Genomic DNA, 9,643 nt, shown 5'->3' with positions numbered 1-9,643 from the left:
CCTGCTTTGAGCAGGGGGTTGGACCAGATGACCCAGGAGGTCCCTTCCAACTCTACCATTCTATGATTCTATGATTCTATAGTACCCTGCCGTATTCAAGAAGGACATCACCTGCTTCTTGGTCTTAGGGGAGGGCCAGGAGGTGATAGCATCAACCTTCCTGGGCTCTGGCTTCAGAGTTCCACCACCCACTCGGTGTCTGAGGTACTGCACCTCAGTGATGCCTACCTGACACTTTGCAGGCTTGATAGTCAATCCAGCGCCCTGGACCCGCCTGAGCACCTGCTCCAGGTGCGCCAAATGTTCCTCCCAGGTGGGACTGAAGACTGCAAGTCATCCAGGTACGCAACAATGAACCCCTCCAGTCCCTCGAGCAGCTGGTTGACTAATCACTGGAAAGTGGCTGGTGCATTCCTCATGCCAAAGGGCATGACGAGGGATTCATACAGCCCGAAAGGTGTCATGACAGTGGGCCTCTCCTAGGCCTCCTGAGACAGAGGAATCTGCCAGTATCCTCGACTCAGGTCCATAATTGTCAAGTACCAGGCCCCGGCTAAGCGATCCAGCAGCTCATCGATGCGTGGCATTGGGTACGTATCGGGAGCTGTGATGGCATTTAGCCTCATGTAGTCCACGCAGAACCGGGTGGTCCGGTCCTTTTTGGGGACCAGGACTACAGGCGTGGCCCACGCACTTTTTGACCTTTGGATCACCCCCAGGCCCAACATCTCATCTATCTCCGCCTTCATGTCTTTCTGCACCTCTAGAGAGACACGGTAAGCGGATTGACAGACTGGGGGGTGACTCCCTGTGTCCACCTGGTGGACATCTAGCTGCGTCCTCCCCGGTACACCTGTGAAGAGGGTCAAGTAAGGCTGGAACACCTCTCGCAGCTGGGACTGAAGTCCGCATCCTCAATAGACCCTCCATCCCGGGCGGCAGTCATTAAGTCCACCAGGACTTCTGTCTCCCCTTCTTCGGGGACACTACATAAAGGAAGGGCACAGGCCTTCCGGTCATGATGAGCTTTCATCATGTTGACGTGGAAGACCTTCTGCCTCATCCTGGCATGGTCAATGGTGACCACGTAGTTTAAATCATTAAGGTGCTGGCATATGGGGTATGGGCCTTCCCAGGCCGCCTGAAGCTTGTTCTGGGTCATGGGGACTAGGACCCACACCTTCTGACCCACTTCGTACACCCACTCCCGGGCGTTCCGGTCATACCACAGTTTCAAGCTGGCCTGGGCCTGCACCATATTCTCATGCACCAGCTGTGTCATTGCCTGCATTTTGTCACGGAGCCGCATGACATACTTGATGATGGGCACTTCGGGTGAGCTCAGTTCCCCTTCCCCTTACCAGACCAAGGGGCCCCCAGACTCATCTGCCATATGTAGCGTCGGCGTCCCTGCCTCCTGCTAGGCAGGCGTGTAAGAAAGATTCCGGCACACCAAATAATATAGAAAAGTCTCAAATAGGTGATGAAATAATAGATGCTTTATTTCTCCAATATCAACTGGTTCAAATAGTGGTCAGTATACAGTTGACCGCCCAACGTTTCAACCCCAACGGGGTTTTCCTCAGGGGCATCAGAGGCGCTAGTTGCTATGCACTGTTTAGTATCTGGGAGAATATCCCAGTGGCTGCAGAGAAGCTCAGGAAGAATAACAAAAAAGAGAACCAGTCGTTGTAGTGGTAAGGGAAAAGAAATCGGCCGGCGATAGAAGCTTAAGAGAAAAAAAGGTCAGTATACAGAAACCAGAAGTAACCGAGGAGATATGCCTGCGGGATATGGTAGGTAGACCTATGTGTAATACAGGAAGTATATCCGGCCTGTGGTGGTTTCCCCTGAGGAAAACCCCGTTGGGGTTGAAACGTTGGGCGGTCAACTGTATACTGACCACTATTTGAACCAGTTGATATTGGAGAAATAAAGCATCTATTATTTCATCACCTATTTGAGACTTTTCTATATTATTTGGTGTGCCGGAATCTTTCTTACACGGATGCATTTGTTGTATTCCTGGCACCCTTCTTTTCCATAGTTGAGCTTGGTCTCTATTGATTATTTTCCTGCTAGGCAGGGACGCCGTTCCCCTCACCTCTCCGCTCCGTGCCCGGCGTCTTCCTCCCGCTCTGCTGGCAGCTGTGCTTAGGGCGCGCGCGCGTTCCCCCTCTCTTAAAGGGGCCGCGCGCGCCGTCCTAAGGAGTCCCCGGCCAATGGCCGGAGGACCTCACCATATATAAGGCACCTCCTCCAAAATGGAGGTGCCCGAGCAATGTTGTTGCATAGCCTATCACTCTGCTTCAGCCCTCAGGTCCCGTTACCAGTTACCTGCCAGTTACCTGCCAGATTCCTGCTTGATACCTGCCTGATACTTGTCTATCTGCTTACATTCCTGCGGTCCGACAGTCTGCCTACCAGCCCTGCCAGTCTGTCTATGAATCTGTCTGCCCGCTCACCTGGGAGCGCTCACCTGCTACCTGCCTGCTAGCCTACCTGGAGGCTCTGCCGTCACGTGCTGTGACCACCTGCCTGTCCAGAGACTCTTGCCCGCTCACCTGGGAGTGCTCACCTGCTACCTGCCTGCTAGCCTACCTGGAGGCTCTGCCGTCACGTGCCGTGTCCACCTGCCTGTCCAGAGACTCTTGCCCGCTCACCTGGGAGCGCTCACCTGCTACCTGCCTGCTAGCCTACCTGGAGGCTCTGCCGTCACGTGCTGTGACCACCTGCCTGTCCAGAGACTCTTGCCCGCTCACCTGGGAGCGCTCACCTGCTACCTGCCTGCTAGCCTACCTGGAGGCTCTGCCGTCACGTGCCGTGACCACCTGCCTGTCCAGAGACTCTTGCCCGCTCACCTGGGAGCGCTCATCTGCTACCTGCCTGCTAGCCTACCTGGAGGCTCTGCCGTCACTTGCCGTGACCACCCGCCTGTCAAGAGACTGTCCCCGTCACTTGCCGTGACCTCGTGCCCTTCTACCCAGAGACTGTCCCCGTCACTTGCCGTGACCTCCTGCCCTTCTATTCAGAGACTGTCTCCGTCACTTGCCGTGACTACCTGCCCGTCTTCCCTGGGAGCCACCCGCTTCCTTACAAGGACTGCCCCTTTGTATAGTTGCTCAGAGGTTCCACCTCCCAGACCCGTTACAGTTTGCTCGGGCCATGGAACCCGGTGGCACCCAAGCTCCCTCGCTCTCGGACCTATGTCATGAACTTTCCCGTCAGAGGTCCCAACAGGAGTCCATCCTGAGTCACCTGTGTAGTGTTAACTCCCGCCTGGACACATTGACTACCTCATCGGGAGCTGCCTCCACTCGCACACTTACCACCCCGGCACCGCCATGGCATCTCTTCCCGGTCCCCACCTCTCCGCCCCTCCTCGTTTTGGCGGAGATCCCAGCCAGGCACGGGGCTTCATTAACCAGTGCACTCTGCACTTCGAACTGTTGGCACACCAGTTTTCCACCTACCGAGCCAAAGTAGCCTTCATCATGTCCCATCTCACGGGGGAGGCACTGGCTTGGCTAAATCCTCTATGGGAGAGAGGAGACCCCCTGGTGTCCAACCTGCCAGCCTTTCTCACAGCTTTCCGGAAAGTCTTCGACAAACCAGGACGGAAGACCTCATCCGCATCATCTCTGGTACGCCTCCGTCAAGGAAATCTCACCGTGGGCCAATATGCCATACGGTTCCGTACCCTTGCTTCGGAGCTGGCCTGAGATAACGACGCCCTGGTGTCTGTCTTTTGGGAGGGTCTGTCCGGCCGTATTAAAGATGAACTCGCCGGTCGGGACATTCCTACCACTCTCGACGACTTAATAACACTTGCCACCCGGATTGACATCCGGTTCCAGAAGCGCGCCAAAGAGGTCACCCATGAGAGGAGGTTTCCACGTCTAGCCCCTACCTTCCAGAAACCCGTCACTTCTCCCGTTACTCCCCAGGCGCACTCACCCGAGCCTATGCAGGTCGACCAGACCAAGATGGTCAAAACCCGTCAAGAGTTACGCCGAGCCGAGGGGAGCTGCTTCTACTGTGGCAGTAAGGAGCACCGGATCCGTTCCTGCCCGGAGAGGTCAGGAAACGCCTGTGTCTAGGATCGCTCAGAGAGGTCGTCCTAGACAAGAGTAAACCCTCTCCATCTCTGTTGCTGTCGGTCTCTATCATCTGCGGGGAGAACCGTTATTTTGAACTAGCCCAACTTGACTCTGGAGCTGCCGGAAATCTCATTTCTCAGTCCCTGGTAGAGAAATACCGCATTCCCACCAAACCTCTGGCTGTACCCTTATCTGTCGCTGCCGTGGATGGGGGCCTCTTACCACATCCCATCCAACTCATCACCGAATCCATAACTCTGCAGGTGGGAATGCTGCACTCTGAGAGCATCTTCTTTCATGTTCTGTCTGGACTCTCTCACGCCCTCTTGCTAGGCCTACCTTGGCTTCAGAAACATGCACCCGTGCTTGATTGGCAGACCGGAGAAGTCCTTCGCTGGGGACAGGACTGCCATAAGACTTGTTTAGTTCCCGTCCATCCTGTCCGTCCTTCTCCTACCCCAGCCAATCTACCTGGTCTTCCGGTTCCCTATTGGTCTTATGCGGACGTCTTTAATAAAAAGGAGGCTGAGACATTACCCCCTCATAGACCATATGACTGCCCAATCGACCTGATACCCGGCGCTACTCCTCCCCGTGGGCGTATTTACCCTTTGTCCGCTGCTGAGACCCGGTCCATGTCTGAATATATTGAGGAGAATCTGGCCCGGGGATTTATCCGGAAATCTACCTCCCCGGCGGGAGCAGGCTTCTTCTTCGTCAAAAAGAAGGACGGCTCACTCCGTCCCTGTATAGACTATAGAGGCCTTAACCAGATCACGGTGAAGAATAAATACCCCCTTCCGCTCATTCCGGAATTATTTGACCATCTGAGGGGGGCTTGAATCTTCACCAAGCTGGACCTCCGTGGGGCGTATAACCTGGTCCGTATCCGTCAGGGGGATGAATGGAAGACGGCATTCAACACCCGGGACGGCCACTATGAATACCTTGTAATGCCCTTTGGTCTCTGTAACGCTCCCGCTGTCTTTCAAGAGTTGGTCAATGACATCTTCCGGGACCTTCTCTACTCCTGCGTAGTGGTGTACCTGGACGACATCTTGGTCTTCTCTCCGGATCTTCTCACTCACCGGAGGGACGTTCGTCAGGTCCTGCTCAGGCTCAGGCAGAACCACCTCTACGCTAAATATGAGAAGTGCCTCTTTGAGCAGACCTCGCTTCCATTTTTGGGCTACATAATCTCTCAGACCGGCCTACGAATGGATCCTGAGAAACTGTCTGCCATCCACAAGTGGCCCCGACCAGAGGGGTTGAAAGCTATTCAGCGGTTCCTGGGCTTCGCCAACTACTACCACCTCTTCATACCGCACTTCTCTTCCCGGTCTGCCCCAATCTCTGCGCTCACCCGTAAGGGCACTAATCCCAGAAAATGGCCGCCCGAAGCAGAGGAAGCCTTTCTTTCCTTAAAACAGGCTTTCTCTTCCGCCTCGGTGCTGCATCGTCCGGACGGCAACAAACAATTCTTCCTGGAAGTTGATGCCTCCTCCTCTGGAGCTGGAGCGGTACTTACCCAAAAGTCGCCTTCCGGAAGAATGGTAACTTGCGGCTTCTTCTCCAAACTCTTCTCCCCTTCTGAGCGCAATTATTCTATAGGAGACCGAGAGTTATTGGCCATTAAGCTGGCACTGGAGGAGTGGCGTTACCTGCTCGAGGGGGCTCTTCACCCGGTAATAATTTACACGGACCACAAGAACTTGGCTTACCTCCAGAGCGCCCAGAGACTTAACCCGCGCCAAGCCCGGTGGTCCTTGTTTTTTGCCCGCTTTGATTTCGTTCTTCATTTTCGCCCGGCAGACAAAAACATCAAAGCTGACGCCTTGTCCCGATCCTTCCTGGTGTCTGATCTAGAGGAGGAACCTAAGCACATCATTGATCCCGCCAGAGTAATGCAGGTGGCCCCCGTGAATCTAAATCGTCTCCCTCCCGGTAAGACGTTCGTAACAGTACCTGATCGGGAGAAGGTCCTACACTGGGGTCACTCGTCTAAGCTAGTTGGCCACGCCGGTCAGAAAAAGACCCTCCAGCTTATTACCCGGCATTACTGGTGGCCTACCCTGCACAAGGACGTAATGGACTTTGTTTCAGCCTGTGTGTCCTGCGCCCGCAACAAGGTTCTGAGACACCTGCCAGCCGGTCGCCTCCTTCCTCTTCCAGTACCTGCTGCCCCGTGGCAGCATATAGCTATGGACTTTATAACGGATCTCCCTGTCTCTGCCGGTTGTACGGTCATTTGGGTGGTCGCTGACCGCTTTTCCAAGATGGCTCACTTCATTCCCCTGCCGGGCCTCCCGTCTGCACCCGAGCTGGCAAAAGACTTTATCCGCCACATCTTCCGTCTCCATGGCCTGCCCCTCCACATCGTGTCGGATCGTGGGGTTCAGTTCACCTCACACTTTTGGAGAGCCACATGTAAGCTGCTAGACGTCACCCTGGACTTCTCCTCCGCTTACCACGCACAGTCCAATGGTCAAGTGGAGCAGATCAATCAGATCCTCACCAGTTACCTCCGGCACTTCGTTAATGCCCACCATTCGGACTGGGTGGATCTCCTACCATGGGCCGAATTCTCTTACAATAATCACGAGAGCGAATCTTCCTTCAAATCCCCGTTTTTTGTAGTCTTCGGTCAGCATCCTCGGATCCCGTTTCCCGTCTCCACCTCAGTGGACAATCCGGCTGCGGAATCTCTCGTTAGCGAATTTTCCTCCATTTGGGAGAGTACCCGATCCACACTCCTTCAGTCGTCTGAGCGGATGAAAAAACACGCTGACAAAAAACGCCTGGATCCTCCACAATTCCGTCCTGGAGATAAAGTCTGGCTCTCGTCCAAGTATGTCCGGTTCCTTCCTACAAGTTAGGGCCTCGGTTCATCGGCCCACTGGAAGCTATCAAACAAATCAACCCGGTGGCCTATAAATTGAAACTCCCGGCCAACTTGCGGATCCCTAACTCCTTCCATGTATCTCTCCTCAAACCCGTGGTACTTAACTCTTTTTCCAAGTCTACAGGTATGCCCCCTGCTCCGGTTTCCGCTGAAAACGAGTTTGAGGTAGAGAACATTCTGGCCACCAAAAGGGTAAGAGGAAAGACTTTTTTTCTAGTAGATTGGAAGGGGTTTGGTCCTGAGGAGAGAACGTGGGAGCCACGGGAGAACATCCATGCCCCTCTCATCCTTGATAAATTTCTGTCTGGCCTAAAAAAGGGGGGCCTAAAGGGGTACTGTAGCATCGGCGTCCCTGCCTCCTGCTAGGCAGGGACGCCATTCCCCTCACCTCTCCTCTCCGTGCCCGGCGTCTTCCTCCCGCTCTGCTGGCAGCGCGCGCTGCTTCCTGGCCACTGTGCTTAGGGCGCGCGCGCGCGCTCCCCCTCTCTTAAAGGGGCCGCACGCGCCGTCCTAAGGAGTCCCCGGCCAATGGCCGGAGGACCTCACCATATATAAGGCACCTGTAAGGCACCATATATAAGGCAATGTTGTTGCATAGCCTATCACTCTGCTTCAGCCCTCAGGTCCCGTTACCAGTTACCTGCCAGATTCCTGCTTGATACCTGCCTGATACTTGTCTATCTGCTTACATTCCTGCGGTCCGACAGTCTGCCTACCAGCCCTGCCAGTCTGTCTATGGATCTGTCTGCCCGCTCACCTGGGAGCACTCACCTGCTACCTGCCTGCTAGCCTACCTGGAGGCTCTGCCGTCACGTGCTATGACCACCTGCCTGTCCAGAGACTCTTGCCCGCTTACCTGGGAGCGCTCACCTGCTACCTGCCTGCTAGCCTACCTGGAGGCTCTGCCGTCATGTGCCGTGACCACCTGCCTGTCCAGAGACTCTTGCCCGCTCACCTGGGAGCACTCACCTGCTACCTGCCTGCTAGCCTACCTGGAGGCTCTGCCATCACGTGCCGTGACCACCTGCCTGTCCAGAGACTCTTGCCCGCTCACCTGGGAGCGCTCATCTGCTACCTGCCTGCTAGCCTACCTGGAGGCTCTGCCGTCACTTGCCATGACCACCCGCCTGTCAAGAGACTGTCCCCGTCACTTGCCGTGACCTCCTGCCCTTCTACCCAGAGACTGTCCCCGTCACTTGCCGTGACCTCCTGCCCTTCTACCCAGAGACTGTCTCCGTCACTTGCCGTGACTACCTGCCCGTCTTCCCTGGGAGCCACCCGCTTCCTTACAAGGACTGCCCCTTTGTATAGTTGCTCAGAGGTTCCACCTCCCAGACCCGTTACACCATACAGGAGCTCGAAGAGGGAGAACCCCGTTGAGGCCTGTGGGAGGTACCGCTCCCAGTCGCGCCCATAGGACTCAACCAGCATCTTAAGCATCTGCTTAATGGTACCATTGAATCGTTCACACAAACAATTGGTCTGTGGGTGATATGAACTTGATACAAGGTGCTGCACCTGCATTTTCTTACAGAGAGCTTCCATTAAAAGAGACATGAACTGAGTCTCCTGGTCCATAAGCATCTCCCTGGGAAATCCTACCCATGAAAAAATTGCCAGCAGGGCATCCACTGTAGCATCGGCGTCTCTGCCCCGTACTAGGCAGAGACGCCGTCCCTCTCACCTCCCCGCTCCTGGCGCGGCGTCCTCCAGCGCTTCTCTCCCCGCTGCTCTCTTAAAGGGACCGCGCGCGCCGTCTTAAGGAGTCCACGGCCAATTGCCGGAGGACCTCCCTTATATTATTATTATTATTATTTATTATTATAGCGCCATTTATTCCATGGCGCTTTACATGTGATAGGGATATACATAACAAAAGCATTTACATAATCTTAACAAAACGAGTCAGCGACTGGTACAGGAGGAGCGAGGACCCTGCCCGCGAGGGCTCACAGTCTACAAGGGATGGGTGAGGATACATTAGGTGAGGGTAGAGCTGGTCGTGCAGTGGTGTTTACTGCAGGTTGTAGGCTTGTCGGAAGAGGTGGGTCTTCAGGTTCCTTTTGAAGGTTTCCACGGTCGGCGAGAGACTGATATGTTGGGGTAGAGAGTTCCAGAGTAGGGGGGAAGCACGGGAGAAATCTTGTATACGATTGTGGGAGGAGGAGATAAGAGGGGAGTAGAGAAGGAGATCTTGTGAGGATCGGAGGTTGCGTGCAGGTAAGTCCCGGGAGACTAGGTCACAGATGTATGGGGGAGACAGGTTGTGGATGGCTTTGTATGCCATGGTTAGGGTTTTGAACTGAATTCTCTGGGCAATGGGGAGCCAGTGAAGGGATTGACAGAGAGGAGAGGCCGGGGAATAGCGGGGTGACAAGTGGATTAGTCGAGCAGCAGAGTTTAGGATAGATTGGAGAGGTGCAAGAGTGTTGGAAGGGAGGCCACGGAGCAGGAGGTTGCAGTAGTCGAGGTGGGATATGATGAGGGCATGCACTAGTGTTTTTGCAGAGTCTTTGCTGAGGAATGCACGGATCCGGGAGATGTTTTTGAGTTGGAGTCGGCAGGAGGTGGAAAGGGCTTGGATATGTGGCTTGAAGGAGAGATCAGAGTCCAGGGTTACCCCAAGGCAGCGAGCTTGTGG

The sequence above is a fragment of the Phyllobates terribilis genome, unplaced genomic scaffold (genome assembly GCF_046119375.1).
Source record: "Phyllobates terribilis strain yellow unplaced genomic scaffold, ASM4611937v1 Scaffold_35__1_contigs__length_13245226, whole genome shotgun sequence".
Classification (NCBI taxonomy): Eukaryota; Metazoa; Chordata; class Amphibia; order Anura; family Dendrobatidae; genus Phyllobates; species Phyllobates terribilis.
This window is presented reverse-complemented; position numbering follows the sequence as displayed.